This window comes from Mauremys reevesii, linkage group 19, assembly GCF_016161935.1.
Source record: "Mauremys reevesii isolate NIE-2019 linkage group 19, ASM1616193v1, whole genome shotgun sequence".
Lineage (NCBI taxonomy): Eukaryota > Metazoa > Chordata > Testudines > Geoemydidae > Mauremys > Mauremys reevesii.
In genome coordinates, this window is record NC_052641.1 from 19,242,946 (window position 1) to 19,260,057 (window position 17,112).

Genomic DNA, 17,112 nt, shown 5'->3' on the forward strand with positions numbered 1-17,112 from the left:
AATATTTATCCAGTGCCACACATAATACACTGGATTGCCTCTGCAGAGACACTATATTTCAATTCCTTTTTCTAGCCCAATTCATTTAATGCAAAGCTGAACCAATCTAGTGTCCTGGAACATTACAAAGGCCGAACCGCGTTCCCCACAGTATGTGCCAAAGTTAATGAGGTGCGAAAAGTGGTCAAACTGACTGCACCTTTGTCCTGTTGTGCGTATTCTGGAAATGGACACTATATGGTAATATATTTTTGATGTGCTTTATTTTTTCAAGTGGATGAGCCATTCTGAGGCAAATGTGTCCCAGAAGGATTAATTTCTATCACAATTGACTTATTTGGTGCATGAAGTACACTGGGCCGAACACACTACTGGCATTTCCCCAAGGAAGTCAATGAATTGCAGTAATGAAAAATTTGGAGGGGTGTGTGTGTGTGTGGGGTTGGGAGGTGGGGGGGGTGAGAAGTTAATATTTTAGAAGGTATTGCTTTAAAAGAACTTTGCTAAATAGTTGTGTGGGTTTCAGAGACTGCATTGTGTTAAGTGGACTCCAGAGCCTAGATTCTGCATTCACTTACAACAGCAATATTTAGTCCCAGGTGACGGTTTATAGCTGAGCAATAAATTCAACTGCCTTAAATTTGCCTATATTTCAAGTCAGCACTTAGCCTACCATTGTCATTTGATTCATTTGACCCACTGATCTCCAGCTGGTTCATCTGTAGTTCTGGATGTGTTGGGTACCAGTTAATGGTAAGATAAGCGAGCCGTTCACATGATCATCAGATGATTCTACAGAGGAAAGAGAAATAACCTCAGCCAAACGCTGATCTCTTTCATTCTTGGGCTTCACCAAGCCACGGTGCTTTCCTGCCTTTAGTAGATTCATTGGCTTCCACTGCACTATACCAAGTTACCTCACTCTCTTCTATGGGGTCATAATGATCAGACATACATGGGACCAGGAGTATCTATCACTCCTCCTCCCACTCAGGGAAAGCTCCCACTGGCATCCCTCTTTCAATAGGTTTTGAGTGCACTGTGCCCTTGTCTACTTCAAAGCTGCAGCTGAGGGAGAGAGAAGAACATGCCTAGCCATTTTTTTTTTAAAAGAATGGTCCAAAGCTCATAAACCAAGCAGGGGAGATCAGCTCTGACTGTTCTCTCCATGCAATGCCCCTTTCATTTCTCCTCTTCTCCCTTACATCTCATCTCCCACTGCTTTCTGTGCTGCGTCTTCCTTCTGCCCAAATCTCCCTGCCCAATTCTGTATCTCTTTTCTCTACTTCTACTCTTTCACCTCACCCTTTTATTTTTCCCTCTCTCCCTTGATTTTTTTACCCCGTTCCTTTTCTACATTTCCCCCTTTGAGTCTTCCTCCGTACGTTTCACTCACTCCCCTCTTTCCACTTTGTTCACCCTCCGAGCTCTTATCTTCCTCTCCCTCTCTCCAGTTTAATTCTCTTTTTCTCCCACTTCATCCTTGCTTAGACGGCGCGATCCAGCAGACTCAAGCGTCCCATCATCCCAAGAGAGGATGTAGGCACAAAGCAAGAGACTGCCTTGAACTGACCACCAAAATTGGAGGTGTTTGTTAAATGTACGCCCATGGCTTGGTTCAGATTTCAAGCAGCCTCTGTCTTTATAATGGGCTGAACTAAAATCCTGTATTGGCGCACCCCTGCACTTTGAAATCCAGAAGTGAACTTTTGTGATTAAGGCTCATCTGATTCTGAACTCCCTATCTGTGCGTACAGATGGTTGGTTTTGTATCCACAGGGGAGCATGACCCCTTTTGAGGGCTCAGTCATAGGCTGGCATATGTATTTGGAAGCCAGGGCTGATAATGTGACACACAAGTTGCAAAGTCCATGCTTAATGCATGATGGCTAGTGAAATGCATTCGTCTCCTCAGGAGCGTGTTCCACGCTAAGCTATGGAGAATGATTCTATACCCTTAGGTTGGGCAGCTGTTACTTGATTTCAACAAAGTTCATGCAGGCATCTGTCCCTGACCCAGAGGTCTGTTTCTTGGTAACACAAAGATTGATGCCTAGCATCATCATTACATTAAAAGCTAAAAAACCAACCAAACAAACAAAAAACATTTTTCTTTCCCACTACTTGCATGACCTACATTAGTTCTGCAAGCAGTGAACTCGGAGCCCATATGGAGACAGATATCATTAAAAAAAAAGAATCCTGGCCCCTTAATTAGCTCTGCATTATCCGAAAGCTCTATACTGAAGTATAAAGATATTGCAAAGCAATTTGTGGAGTTTCCAATTAAAACTTTTAGAACTGTTGAACCTTTTAATACTTTATGTTTACAAATTATCTTGGACTTAGCCCAAAGCACACATTTCCTTCACTGGGGAAATATGGCTGTGGCTCCTAGAATTATTAATATCAAATCCCCACTTTTAATAAAGTCATAAAGTATGTCGATGTGGCTGCTCTTTTTATAGCTGATACAATAGAGATGAGGCTCTTTTTAGTGAGTGCCAAAGAGCAGGAATTATTAAGAGGGTAATTATAGGCTGATTTCATAATAAATCTACTTTTACAACATAGTAAAAACAAATATACACATCCCTTTTTTACATTATGTCACTGTGGGTCTGATCCTGCATGATGGTGTTAGGTGCTGAGTGTTTTCAGTTCCCACTAAAGACCGTGGGAATTAAGAGTGTTCAACGAATAGCTTATTGCAGATTCAGGCCTTTTATGAATAAATTATGGTCAGCTGGGCATGGATTATATTCACTGTATTGCGCAAGCTGAAAGCTGAGGGAGTGGAGCAAATAGATAGTAAAAAGGAAAATGGATTCCCTCTATGAAGCAATGAAACTCGCACACATCTCACTAATACTTCTCTGAAATGTCTGCTGCTGGTTCTAACACCGGCCTCGTAGTGAAGGGGAGGAAAAATTCATCTGTGGATAATGTTCTCTTATTGAAGATTCTTCAAGGAAAGCGGCTGTGTGAAAGTCTAGGTAAGAAAATTCTGAATAACTGTCACGGGGTGGCTGGCCCCTGAAAGGAAAGTCAGGGCCCACTCTGTCCATGACTGGCTTCGTTCAAGAGATCAAGCCCACCTGTTCAGTAATTAACTGCCTAGGTGGCTGCTTGGCAGCTGAATTGATCAATGAGCGCCTGGCCCTATTAAAAGGCTGCCAGAGATTAGGTAGGGAGGTGCTTCTAGACACACTAGGAGAAAGAGAAACCTCATAGGCCCCAGGAGGAAGAAGGAGGAGGCTGCGGTTTCCTGATCCAAGGAGCGAATGACTGGTAATAGCCCAGCCCCAGGAAAAGTGCTGTGATGCTCCTGAATACAAGGAGGGTAAGTCTGCCTGAATTATTACCCAGGCCCGGGGGGAAGCGCTGGGATTCCTGAACTGGGCGGGGGGCTGCTGGCAGGGACACCTGGGCTCCCAGAAGAAGAGGAGGCTAAAGAGTTTGTACCTTGAATAAGAGTTAATGAATAAGCCCCACGCAGGGGAACCTTGATTTAAGGAGTCTGGTGTGGGAGTAAATCACTGCAGGTTTAAATCCCCTCACTCTCTCTTTCAGCTATTTTCACACATTCAGCTGAGTCCAGATTGCAGAAACATACACTGAGGAGCCCGTGGACAGTTAAGGTTAAAGTAACCTCCCCTCTGTTAACTTAGATCTTCTTCAGGCTCCCTGGTGTTTACGTTGCACCAACTTTGACTCTTGGAGACGTCACAGGGGAGCGGGTGCAGAGCTCTCTGGGAGTTTAACTTGCCTGTCACTTCTGCTGTATCAACCTGGACTCCTATTGCCAGCATGTGCTTCCAGTGCTTCAAAGCAACTCACCAGCCCTTTACCCTGCTCCCACACAGGTCTCTGGTGGAAATTCAACTCTCCACCAGGCTAGCCTGGTCTCCCACAAGTTTTCTTGCTGTCTGTGATAGAGGTCAGGCCTCAAACAGTCAACAGGTTCCATCACACTTGCTGGGGGCTCCCCCGTCAAAGAAGGGAAAGGAGGCTATTGGCAGAATTTCCCATATCATTAGTACAGCATTGCTCTCAGCACAGGCAGTGCAATCTGGTTCTACCAGGGACTGTAAATACAGGAGCTTTCAAGGACACACATGCATTAGGAAAACATGTATGCTGGTGCCAGACCAGAAATCAGCTTGGCTCCTCTTCCAGGCAGCTGGAAAATTCTGGTCCCTGGTGAAAGCAACAGCAACAAACAGAGCTTCAGTGTGTTGCCAGAACTCAGTGGACGGCTACCGCTCCCTTTCTTTTGGCTGAGGGACTGATAACAGCATAGACATTCGGTCAAGACAGGAGACAAAGGAACTGTAATGTGGGTTCTGTAATAGGACAGGCTTTTGCTCTTGGAGTGCTCCTGGTGGGGTTCCGTCTCATCGTTATTCTGGAAATAGTAATTTTCCCTCCTGTAGGACTTTCCATTGAAGGATCTCAAAGGGCTTTGCAAAAATCTTAATTTGTAGGTGAATGTTGCTACGGTGGCTTTACATATGGGTGAGCTGCTAGTGGGGTTAAGTCATATACCTAAAGCCTCTCGGGGACTGATCCCATTTGGAGTCCATGGGAATCTTGGCATTGGAGCCGGTCTCTAGTCAGTGGCACAGCAGAAGTTGGAACAGAGGAATCACAATCCCCTGCACTATGCACTGAACTGCTTCCTCCCCCTGAAAAGTGGCCCCAGAGCCAGATTTGATAAGTGCCTTGTTATTAGAGGCCATTGCAGAATCACAGGAAGGGGGGGATCGCTTAGGGGAGAAAAATGATGGAAGCAGCTTTGGTATGTAGCAGGGATGGAGAGTGATCTGTGGAATACATGACAAACAGCAGCTCTTGGATGCTGTGGGCATTAGGCTTCTGTTCTCAGGCTGTGCTGAGGACTTTTGAAGATGTGATACTTATGTTCTCTAGGATGTTGTAAAACCACGAGCTGATCTGTATTGAACATGTCATTTATATTCCCACATTGTTTTTAAGTGAATCTGTCAAATAAAAGTTAAATGTAACCAAAAAAAAAAAAGAGAGAGAGAAGCAAAGGAGAGACTATGAATGATTCACTGCACTATCATCCATGGCTGATTAGGGCAAAGGCAGTTACAAAGGTAGCGGTCAGATTCATTGGATGGGAGTATTTAGAGCCAGTGTTTTGGTTCAGAGCCATCTCTATCCACTTTGACACCTGATTTCTCCATCGGCTTTGATGGATATGTGTCTGTCTCCTCACCTTGGCAGTACATGCTGTGCAATCAGCATCCTCTCAGCTTTGGAGCTGCTTCTCCCTGTTTGAATTCTCACCCCCTGGTTAGCTCCTGGCTGAAACTACCATGTCAATAATGGGCAAATTCTGACTCTCAAAAAGTAGCACCCTCCCTTTGAGGTTTCCCTCTCTTTTCTTAAAGGCACTGTAACCTACACACTGAATAATGTATCCCTTCCATGCATACATTCCTATTTCTGAGCAGCCCAGTGCTGGGTTTCCAGATAACAGTGCCCACCTTGGAAATCCGCTCTCTACCGATTCATCCGCGTATGCACCCAGACTATAGGTCTCTTCCCAAATAGGTACATCTAGACCTCGAAGATGAGCAAGTGACCTCGGGGAAAGAGAACACAAATCTGCCATCTCTGGCAATTTAGCATTCATCAATTGCATTACGCTACGGTGCTTGTCACCTTTAATGAATGTTAAAGTCTTCCTATCAATAGATCATGCAGTTCATTTCACTTAGGGCAGTCTCCTTTTTCTATCAAATTGGCGATGGCAGGCTATAATAAAAAAGAGAAACTATGGCTGTAAAGGGTCATTCAGAGGAGCTGACATTAACTGAAGGAGGTCCCTTCTTGAAGGAGACATTCAATTAAAGTTTTATTGCATTTTGGCAACACAAAGCCATGAGTGTGAATCTCAATAGCTGCGTTGGGATTTTCGATTACAAGCTGAGTAGTAATTTTCTGGAGATCCTGACCTCTAACAAAGGGTCTGCAGTCGTGCTCAGGCTGGGAAAATCCTTCTCTGGCACAATGCGGGTTTTTTAAATGAGAATCACGACTTTGAAGTATGAGTTTGCCTTCCCTGTTCATCCTGGCCTTAATGGCAGTGTATATGGCCCAGTCCTCAAAGTTATTTAATTGAATTCAGTGAGTGGTAGGTAACTAAACAGGCCCAGCTCCTCAAAGGTAAGTTCTTAGAGCACTGAACTGGGAATCCAGATTTCTGGATTCATTTATTTGCTATGTGACCTTTGACAACTCATGCTTATCTCTGGGCTTCACCATACCCATCAGTACAATGGGTGTGATAAATTACTTACCGGCTGTACAGAGAGCATTGTGCGGCTCAGGTAATTAGTTCCTTTGAAACCCTAGGATGGAAAATGCCACCAGGCCAAATCCTCCTATACAGTGAGAAGTCTTTACCTGTCCATAAGCACATAGTACTGCTGTTACTTCAAAGCAAGCCCTGCTGCAAACCAATGAGACAATGCTGCTGTGTCTTAGATTACTGACAGCAGCTGATTACTAATTAGTAGACCATGACCCATGATGAATAGTCTACATGTACAATGGTTCCGAAAACAGAGAGCTGGAACCAGGGGTTCCACAGTCAGACAAGGTGGCTGTAATGTATTCATTAGCATTAAGTATAATGTAATATTTGCATTACAGTAGAGGCAAAGGGCCCCACTCAGCACCAGGGACCCTACTGAGTTAGGTGCTGGACAAACATAGAGTTAGACCTTTTCCTGTCCCAAAGAGTTTACAATCTAAGAAGAGCAGCTGTGGGCCCTTTTTTCTTCCTGTAATGTATCTTCTAATCCAGTGATCTACTCTAATTGGGGCTAGGGCTGCGGGGGGGGGGGGAGGGGGGAGGAAGTGGGGCAATTTGCCTCAGGCCCTGCAGGGGCCCCCACGAGAATATAGTATTCTATAGTATTGCCACTTTTTTTTTTTAATGGAAGGGGCCCCTGAAATTGCTTTGCCCCTGGCCCCCTGAATCCTCTGGGCAGCCCTGATTGAGGCAATGTAACAGCAGTGAATTTCTGTTTTAGGCAGCAAACGTCAGTTACTGGGTCATTTCACTGGGTCAAATCTTGTGTCCTTGACCCAGTTTTCACCCGGGCACGTAGGGGAAGCTGCATCCTCCTACTTGTCTGCAGGGCGGGGAGTGTAACATCCCCAAACAAGACAAAGCCAGTGTCTTAGATGAGTGTTTTGGCAGAGGGCGAGCACCAGGGCTTGAGTCAGTGTCTGCACTTTATTTAAGACACGTCGATCCCTCTGCCTCAGGCAGATTGTCTTTGCAGGGGGCTGAGAGGTGGCTGGATGCCACGGTGAAACTTCATCTTCCCAGCTAGCATTGATTTGTGGTTACTGATGAAGTAGCATCTACCTTTCTTTGCTGCTGTCATATCTAGAGGTCAGTAATCAGGTGGCAGAAGTGACAGGCTCTGTGGATGTTCTCAGTAACCTGCAGAAATCAGACGAAGCTCATTCCAAGGCCAGATCATTAATGCGTTTAACTGAGAGCTGTGTTGTCATTTTGAGTTAATGTCCCAGTTTACTTGGACCTGCTTCCAGAGCTGGGCCTCGGTCAGAATTCTAGATCCAGAACCAAATTGTGAGGGTCAGACCCTCTGATCTGGTTTCTTTAGTAGCAGAAAAACATGCGCCTCTGTGCAGGGGATGCTGCATGCAGATGTCCACCAGGAACTCAGGGGCTTCTACGATAAGACTAGCCTACCTTTTTATAGTGCTTTTCACATGAAAAGATCCTAAAGCACTTCACTGATTATAGCCTGACAGCACCCCTGAAATGGATCTGTGCGTGGCATTTCCCTTGAGAGAGGAGACAGGATTAGCTTGTAATAATGGGGACTCTTTCTTGAGGCCACCGAGTGGCTGAGGATCTCCGATCCTGTCAAGTGCCCCTCTGGGGCACTCACCAGATAATTGTGAGGGGATCCTGTCACTGGCTCCTGTATGTTTTTTAAGTCTCTGGGGTCTGAACAGTGCCCTGGTACTGTCTCTGTCTTAGAGAATCCCCCCTGGAGGCTTCATTTTGCACCCCCTTCTGAGAGCTGTGACCACACGGCCCACTGCCCAGAGCCTGAAACCAGTGATGTTCCCCTCAGACTCCACACTCCTCCCCATGGCTTAAACACACCCGCTCCCAAAACTCCAGCTGTGGGGGTGTACTGGGCCCACAGTTTACCTCTTCAAGGGGCCCGTGGTACGTGTAACATGCACAACACACAGACACTTTGTACAGGATTTTAACACCATTGCTCTTTTCATAATCACTCAAGAAATACACAGAACTATAAAAAATAATAAACCCTGCATGCACTTCCCTGCCTCAGTTTCCTCAGCACTCCAGGGCTGGGGTCAGAGTCTTCTGAGGCCTTCCAGTGTCCTCCTGCTGCACGCATGGCTTTCCTCTCCCACATGGAGCATTCTCTCCAACTTGCGTTCTTTGACCTTAGCTCGTCTGTCACCTTTCTTTCTACTGCCCAAAACATACTGTGTGGCTCTCTGAGTCATTCCCCTGGGAGTCCTTTTTAACCCCCCGCTTGTTCAGGAATTTTACACTCTCCCGTCACCCCCTGCAGACAAATAAGAGGATGTAGCTTCTCCTAGGCTCCCGCTAACCTATTGTCCCAAGGGTCTTCACCCTGACTGGGCAGTTGTTGAGTTCTAACAACCTACCATTGACCCTCAGAAGGAGATTCCAAAGGTCTAGCTAGCAATGGTGGCTATACATAGACCGAGAGGAATTCCATAATACAGCAATTTCATAATAGCAATTGCACAATAGCAGCTGGAATTCCTAAGCTGTATGGACAGATTTCCCAAATGTTGCACTGGGGTTTCAGTTGTACAGGTCCAGATTTCAGCCCATAACACTTTATTGTAAGTACCTGAGCTTAAAAACCTCAAGAATTGGGGCTTTTCACTGGAAAAGCTGACAGATTTTTAATTAATAGCCATGGTTAGTGAATAATAATAATGAGAGTGAATGAAAGCTCCTGCCAGATGTTCTTGTTTTGTGAAACATTCACTCTTGTTACATCAGTGACGTGACTGCAGATATATCCCTTTCTGTTCAGGAGCTCAGAAACGGGGCATGCTAAATTCAGCCCAGTAGAAGTGGACAGGATAAAAGCTGTGGGGCAGTTACTAGCTAGTTGAGTATATTATGGAAGTTTATCACAGTATACAGAAGCATTAGTTGCTGTTGAAGGAAGAATACCAGACTTAATGGTCCACAGTTCTGTTTCAGTGTCTCTTATGCACATGGATCTCTGGGGATTCTGAGGTGCAAAGGTCTACCCATGGAGAGGCCCCAGCCTTTTGCTGCAGCTCTGGCACCTTGACAGCATGTCTCCATTGGAACTGCATTACCAGGAACTTTCCATGGGTATGTCGCCCAGCACCACAGGACTCAGAGGGCTCCTACATAGTATTATCCTTTCCAAAGACTCTCCAGAGGGACAGTAGCTCACTCATTCTCCACCTTTTTTCCCAGTGTGGACTTCAGAATCACAAAGACACCTGTAGAATCTGAGGGTGTGTCAGATATGGCTCCATAGAGGTGGCTAATTCTGCACAGAAGCAAGGAGGGACATGCATTTAGAACTCCTTCCCCATGTACAGAACTGGGGGACGATCCTGCCCATTGATGGCAGTAAACCGGATCCTGAGCTGGTGTAAATCAGCATTGCTTAGAGTCAATGAAGCTACGCTAATTCCCATCAGCTGAGGCTCTGCCCCAGTGCAGTTACACCAGTCTGAAGCTGGTATGAAGGGAGAATCAGGCCCTGAGGAAGGCATTTGAAATCTGACCCATGAAAAGGAAGCACATTTTCCATGTTTGTTGGCATTCGTGTATCTGAAAGATGGAACAAACAAAACAGAGGGGAGGTGGGATATGGAAGACACAATGACAGATGTAAGATTGTAAGGGTTTTGAGACAGGGCATGTTTCTCACTAAGTGTTTGTACGTTGCCTGGCGAAATGGATCCCCAATCTGTACTGGGGCCTCTTGGTGCTACTGTATGAATAATGTGTAAGTAAAGGGGAGGAGAAGAACAAAAACCTGGGAAATTAGACAGCTTTGTCCCATAGCAACAAGAGTGCTCGGAATCAAGGCAGGAATGTACTCACAGCAGAACCCTAAAAAAGAACCTGTTAAAATAAACACTTTGGCATATCTAACACCTCCCTCTTCACCAAATGATGTGTGCTGTAAGCAGCTGTGGATGTATTTGAGAAGGGAAGAGAAGGAAAATACTGAAGGGGGGGAAGATAAGAGGTACTCTAATTACATGTTGAAATAATCCTCTGTTTTCTTTCACTATCTAATATGTTTAGTCATTATGGTTTCTCTGTTGTTAGTTGATTAATCCAGTCGTCTATTTCAGAGCATCTGGCTTGTATTGTTCACTTGCTTAATGACAGCAAAAGAAAATCAGGCATTTTTCAATGAAGTGTTTGTCCCACATACAGAATGCCACCTTGTATGCAGGTGATGAAGGGGCCCAACAACTAATGGATTGCAGCTTCCTGGGTTTCTGGGCTTAATACATCTTGTGTGACAGGTTTGTATAGGGAGACATTTCTAATATAGTCCAACCTTGCAAACTCTTCACCACAGCAGTAATTGCTTACTCGTGTGACTAGCTCCACGAAAGTCAATGGGACTATGGGCATAAGCAAGGACTGTTGGCACGTGTAAGAATCTGCCAGATCGGGCCTGGTGGAGTAGAGCATTCTTAAATGGAGAGCGCACAGACCGGATATTGCCCTTTGTAGTCTTACATGAGCGGAAATCCTGCCGAGGTTGAGAGGCAGTCTGCAGGCAATGGGAGAGTACTCGCAGTTAGTGCACTAGGGTGCGATGTGGCAATTCATTTCCGGAAGAGTTGGAAGGAATGCATGAGCTCTCTTTGTTTGGAGGGATGATGGCTGATTCAGAGGCCTCTTCATGCTGTCTGTCAGCTTGCTATACTGGGGGAAGAGGATTCCATCTTCCTCTCAATAACCATGATGAAATGCGTACAGCCTTCCAAACAGATGATGTTCCTTTTCACTTTTTCCTGAGGACATCATGATGATGTCATGTGTATAGTCTGTAAGCTCTTTCCAGCCGACACTGTGGCCTGGATACAGAAGGGGACTTAGGCCCTTACCTGTGCCTGGTTGGAGGATTGTGCTGGGGCTTAGGCATCCAGACACCTGCCTGAGGTAGCAGTGTGCATGCCCAGAGGCAGAAACTGAGGTGCCTCGGGCACTTTTCAGCGAAAGTTAGGCAATGGTGATGCCTGTGGGGTGAAGTGGTAGCCAAGTGGGGGTTTTGTGGATCACAGTAGCACCTGAATCAGGGATTTAGGCACCTAAGTAAAGCCCCGTGTGGACCTGGGCTTGCATGTGCAGCGCCTAACATAATGAGGGTGAATCCCTGACTGAGACATCCTAGCTGGTTCTCCAATACAAACAAACAGTAGCCATAAAAATGATGTTCCAGGGACACAAACCTGTCTGTGCACCTCAAGATACTCAGTTGTGTTTAATATTAAATATTACAGGCCAGATCCTCCATTGGTGTAAATCAACACAACTATTGGTTGCAATACAGCTGTGCTGATTTACATTGGCTGGAGATCGTCTTATACCTATAGGTGATGAGTTATAAAATGTGGAGCTTTTTAATCACCAGTTCACATTTCCAGTTCAAAGCATTCCTGCTTGAAACACAGTGCGCGTACTGACCTGCAGTATGCCATACTTGCGCCTTGGTAAATCCCTGAACCTACAAACACACCTGTGTAACTTTTATACGCAGCAGCCTCACTGACTTCTAGGGTGCTTCATGTGCCCAAAATTACATACTAGATTGTTTACAGCATTGGGGTCTTCATATGGGATCATACATGTTTAAGTTGCCTGTTTGTACTATTGGTCGTCTCTGGGAAACCGCAAATAAAATAAGAGGCACAGCATGAAGGCTTCAGGAGAACTTTGTCTCATTAGCCGGTTCCCTGAAGAAAACAGAATAATTTTATTTTAAAGTTGGACTCTCTCACACATAAATTTGTAATGGATTTCCCCCCGCCCCTTCGTTCTTTTTTTATTTTATTATTTGTATAATAGTAGGCTGAAATACAGAAATGTCACCGCCACCAAGAAGAAGCTACAGTAATTGAAAATGTGACATGATTAGAGATCAGGACAATAATGAGATAGTTTATCTTCCCTACACATATAGTACTGGATAAACCTGTGGGAAATTAAAAAAAAGCATCAATAAATCATATTGTCTCCACCATGAAAGTAATAACACAGGCAACTACAGGTACAATAAAAAGTTTGTTCTGACACCGGTCCTCAGACATCCCCATTAGGTACAGTAGATGAGACAGTGAGCAATATACCACATTACATTTTCATGACTCTGGGTTCTTGGAGCGCCCTCTGTCTCATGAATTAGGCAGTTAGGGTCAGCCTTAGTAGCTGAAAGCAAATAGCCGTGAATTTGGTATGTGTGAGACCTCCAGAGCCACGCAGGGGATTTAGAAGCCTCGTTCTCATTACATTTACAGGGAGACTTTGACTTTCCCAGCCTGTATCTATACATAGTGAACCACTGTCTTATTCTGAGGAGATTCTATTCAGGTGAGTAGCTAGTTGATTTCAACAGGGCTGCTTGTGTGAGCCAGTGAAATTCACCTCTGGGCACAGGGCAAGCATAACCGATAGCCTTTGAGCTGGTCTGGTGTTTTTCTTTTCTCAATGGACAATTTTTCAATGAAAATTTGAATACCAGAATATTTTGACTGAAAACCAAACTATTTTGATGTTGATGTGCTGCTGTGGTGCCCTGTGGGAGTCGTAGTATGGATGTGTGATACTCCTCTTCTCTATATGGGGCTGGATGCTCCCACTGGCCTCCCTGGTTGGACTACATCTCCCATGATGCACCACAGACTTCTTTTGGGAGAATAAAGGCTGTCCATTATGGGAATCCTTCACTGGCGTGCATCATAAGAGATGTCCAGCTGGAGAGAATGTTGCAGAGAGGAGAGTGAGCGACTGAGACAACTAAACTACAGCCCCCAGGAACACTGCAGCAGCAAAGCCAAATAGAAATATTCGGGGGTTTATAGGTTCTGGTTTTCAACACTTGATTTAGTCAAAACCCCAATTTTTCCCATCATACAATGGTTTAAATGGAAATGTTTTGACCATCCCTAATAGGAACCCGTTAACGGTTAAGCCTTCAAAATATGGTATAAGTTGGACTTAAATAGTATATAGGCCTTGCGCTAGCCCATTGCAGGGGGCAGAATTCCAATGTGAAAAAAGTTTGCACAAACTCCAGCTGTAAAAGTCATCTTATATCAATGATTAGTGATTGGCAATATTAGTATTATTATTATACACACACTTTTGGTGCTCAGCAACTTTGTACCTGGGTGCCACTAAATAATTAAACATGGACATAAGCACTGCAAAATTGTCCAGTAAAATTAGCAGCTCTGGCTCAAAATCTTCTCTTTGTGATGACAAAAAAGCAACTACTAGGGATCTTTCATTTGCAGGTCCAATCTTTTCCAAATAGCAACGTGCCCTGCTTGAGTAGAATATTGTGCGGCTGCCATAAATAGGTAGTAAACAAATAATTCTGCAACCCACTGCCATCTGCTAACAGACCAATCCTATCCAGCTGAAAACTGAAGTCAAGGAATAGATGCAGCCAGTCTAGCAAAGGGCTAAATGCCCTCCGCACCTATTTGACAGGAGTTGAGTGAGTTCAGTGTGTGGTCGATAATATGCCTTGTATAGACTTTGCTGGATTACATGGATGTGCCATAGCCCACATGAGACAATTTGCTTAAAGAGCGTTTAAAAAAGAAATCCTTCCAGCATAATATTTATAATGTTATGATTAGGCCTAGATGGAAACACACAACAAATGCATGATAATTTTCAAAACTTCAAAAAACTTTGAAATTAAAATGTTTTTTTGAAAGAGACCTGATTTTTGAAAACGTTTACAATTTTTTTAACCTAAAATGTTAGTTTTTTGGGGGGTGGGGGGTTCCCCTCCCACTTCCCCCCTCATTTTCAAAAAAACCAAAACAACAGTAAGGAAAAAGAGAGGGAGAGTAAAAACCGAGACCAATGAAGATGGAAAAATTGGTTTCATTGGGGGGAGGGGAAAAATACATTAAATATTTTTTAATTTTTCTGGATTTGTGTACAATTTTTTAATTGGGGGGGGGAGCCACTTTTAAAATTATTTTTCCAAACTATTTTGACCAGCTCAAGTTTTATAATATGTATTGCAGTCCTTGATCAAACATTAAAAGCTTATGGGCCTTAATTTCCCCCCCGCCCAAGGATTACAGTGCATGGGTTACAATGGAACTGCACTGATTTACAGATTATGGCTGCAAGGAACCAGTCCAGAGAGGACTGCAGCATCTGCCATTGCTGCTGAGGTCGACGGAGCTTGTATATGCTCAGTATCTTTCTGGGTCTGTCCCCGAGTGATGAGTCACAGTGACAGGATGCCTTGTATTATTCAGTCTTCCAGTGAGCACAAGAAGAGTGAAATTAGCTTTGTAATAGATCAATATTTCCCCCCCAATTTGAGCCACAGTTCAAGGCCAGACCTAAACGTCAACCAAAGCTGCTCCACTGGCATTCATTGCAATGATTTTCCTCGGAGCACTTTGAAGAACACATGAGAGGGGCAGGATTATGACAGAGAACAGGAGAGGGGAGGTGAGCAGAAAGCTTGCGTGCTATACTGAGCAGAGTCCCATATGTGCTGTTCGGCACTTGTTTGCTGCACAGACAGCAATGCTTCTAAGCTGCTACTGCAGCCAGATTGTCAAAGACGCTGAGCACCTGCAGCTCCCATTGACTTCCATGGGATACGTGGGTGCTGAGTGCCTCTGAAAATTAGGCTGCTGGCATTTATTTCTTGGCTCCGTACCTTCACGGGGATCAGGGTTACAAAAGGTAAGACCCCTTTGTCTTACAGCAGCACTCACACTGATGCCAATGGCTGCTGTTATGTGTGTGTATCTGATATCTTCTGGTATCATTACACAGAGGAATAGCTGAGAGGTAAGAGAACTCTCTCTGCACAAGCCTTTTTCCTTAGTGGACCAATTACCAGAACTAAGAAGGAAAAGAAATCCATCTTGTGCAAGTAGGATTGAGAATCTAGGGCCATATGTTCATGTAGCTGCATGCAGAATAGGAAGGAAATTGCTCTGTTTTACAATAATCAGGAAAGGAGGGGAGAGGGAGAGAGAAGGTTAATCACAAGACTCCGCTTCATCCGCTTTCTCTAGCTCTTCTGATTGACAAGTTGTAACAACACAAGCTTAAGTTGATCTATTGTGAATCCCACAGACGAGGGCAGAGGAAGGGATGAATTGCTAGCTCCATTCCCCTCTCACCTCTGAACAAACTGATCTTTCTCAGGGACACAAAGGGCCTTGGATTCCTTTGGCCCTAGACACAATCAATAATGTGATTATGACCTTGTTTTTAACTGTGAAGAGTAGGAATGTCAAGGAGACACTCTGGCTGCCCTTGAAAACAAGATGAGAGAACACCAGGCCGAGTGTGTGTGTTGAATGACTGAAATGTTGTGAGGGGGCTTACTGACATGGAGAGGAAGGTGAAAGGAGTGACCCACATAGCCTTCTGTTACCAGAATTAAGTTAGCTGAGAAGCACTTTTCATTTCTAGACCCTTATTTCGTTTTCAGAAAAAACTGACTACCTGACTCTTGGGAGTTAGTGCTGATCTGAGACCTTGTCCAAAAAAAAAAAAAAGCTGATTCATCTTGCTGCCACTTGAGACAAAAGAACATCTAATTAAGTCAGTGGCATAAAAATAAATATACAAAGTGCAACCTCAGTTGCAAACCAGAAGACTGGAAATTTGCAGCCCCCAAACAGGACTGAATGCACACCAGGGATTAATCCTCTGTGGAGAAAATGACAGTTAAGTTTTTGTTTATATACTAAGCAACTTTCTTTTTATTGCAGTGTGGTATATCACAGGGTGAGTCAGGCTTTTAAGAGAGTTTCATAACTTAGCTCTGACTTGTGCCTGGTTGCCATCCTGATCAAGGGATTTCTGGGGGCTGTAGTCTATTTGGGTGAGGCAGGCCTGAGTGCAAGGCCTGCTGGGAAAAGGAAGTGCTTTAAAAGCAAGCCACTGGCAATGCTCTCTAGTTGCTGGGTTCTGATCAACCTGTGTGGTTGGTTTCTCAGCTGAGGAAGGACTCCTGGCAGGTTGTGCTGAAGAAGCCTGTGCAAAAATTGGAGGCAAGCAAGCACAGGAAAGAATCCTGAGGAACAAGTGAAGTGAACATCTGAGGCAAGAGTGGGCAGAGTCTCAGTCTAGTGTCTTGGGGTTGGAACCTGTGGTAGAGGAAGGAGATGGGCTCCCCCTCACTGTAGCCAAATAGTGAACCCCTGATAAAAGGGGAGAAGGTTGAGGTCACGCAGATGGTGGCGAGAGGTCTGTGGCCTAGGTATGGAGATGGACACCGTAAACTGCGATGAGATGCTGAGGTTATCAGGGAAAGGGAGGCTCCCTAAACACTTATGTAACCCACACACCTTCTGGGTGTGGTGTTCTGTCCCGTCTAGAGTCACTGAGACCACTTAAAGAGAGAGAGATTAATGACTCGGCTCTACAGCTTTAGCTAAGAGCCATATGGCATTTAGCTCATGCAGTAGAGGCTCATGCACTAAACTCCAGAGGTCCCAGATTCAATCCCACCCACTGATAAGTGGGGTCTGTTGGCCTTACACTTCAGAAAATCAGGCTTGGGTCATAACAAAACCCCTACAGATTTCTAAGGGGGTTGGTGTGAATGTTATTGACAGCTGTAAACCTGCAGGATAAACAACTAACCCCAACCTGGTGCAGGATGTTCCTGAGATACATAACTTAGAAGTATTCATACAAGGAACAGTGGGAAGGGGAGACATAGGAAGCAGTGCTGGCAATATGAACAGACAATCTCCTAGAACAAAACCTTATTTTTAAGCCTTTAA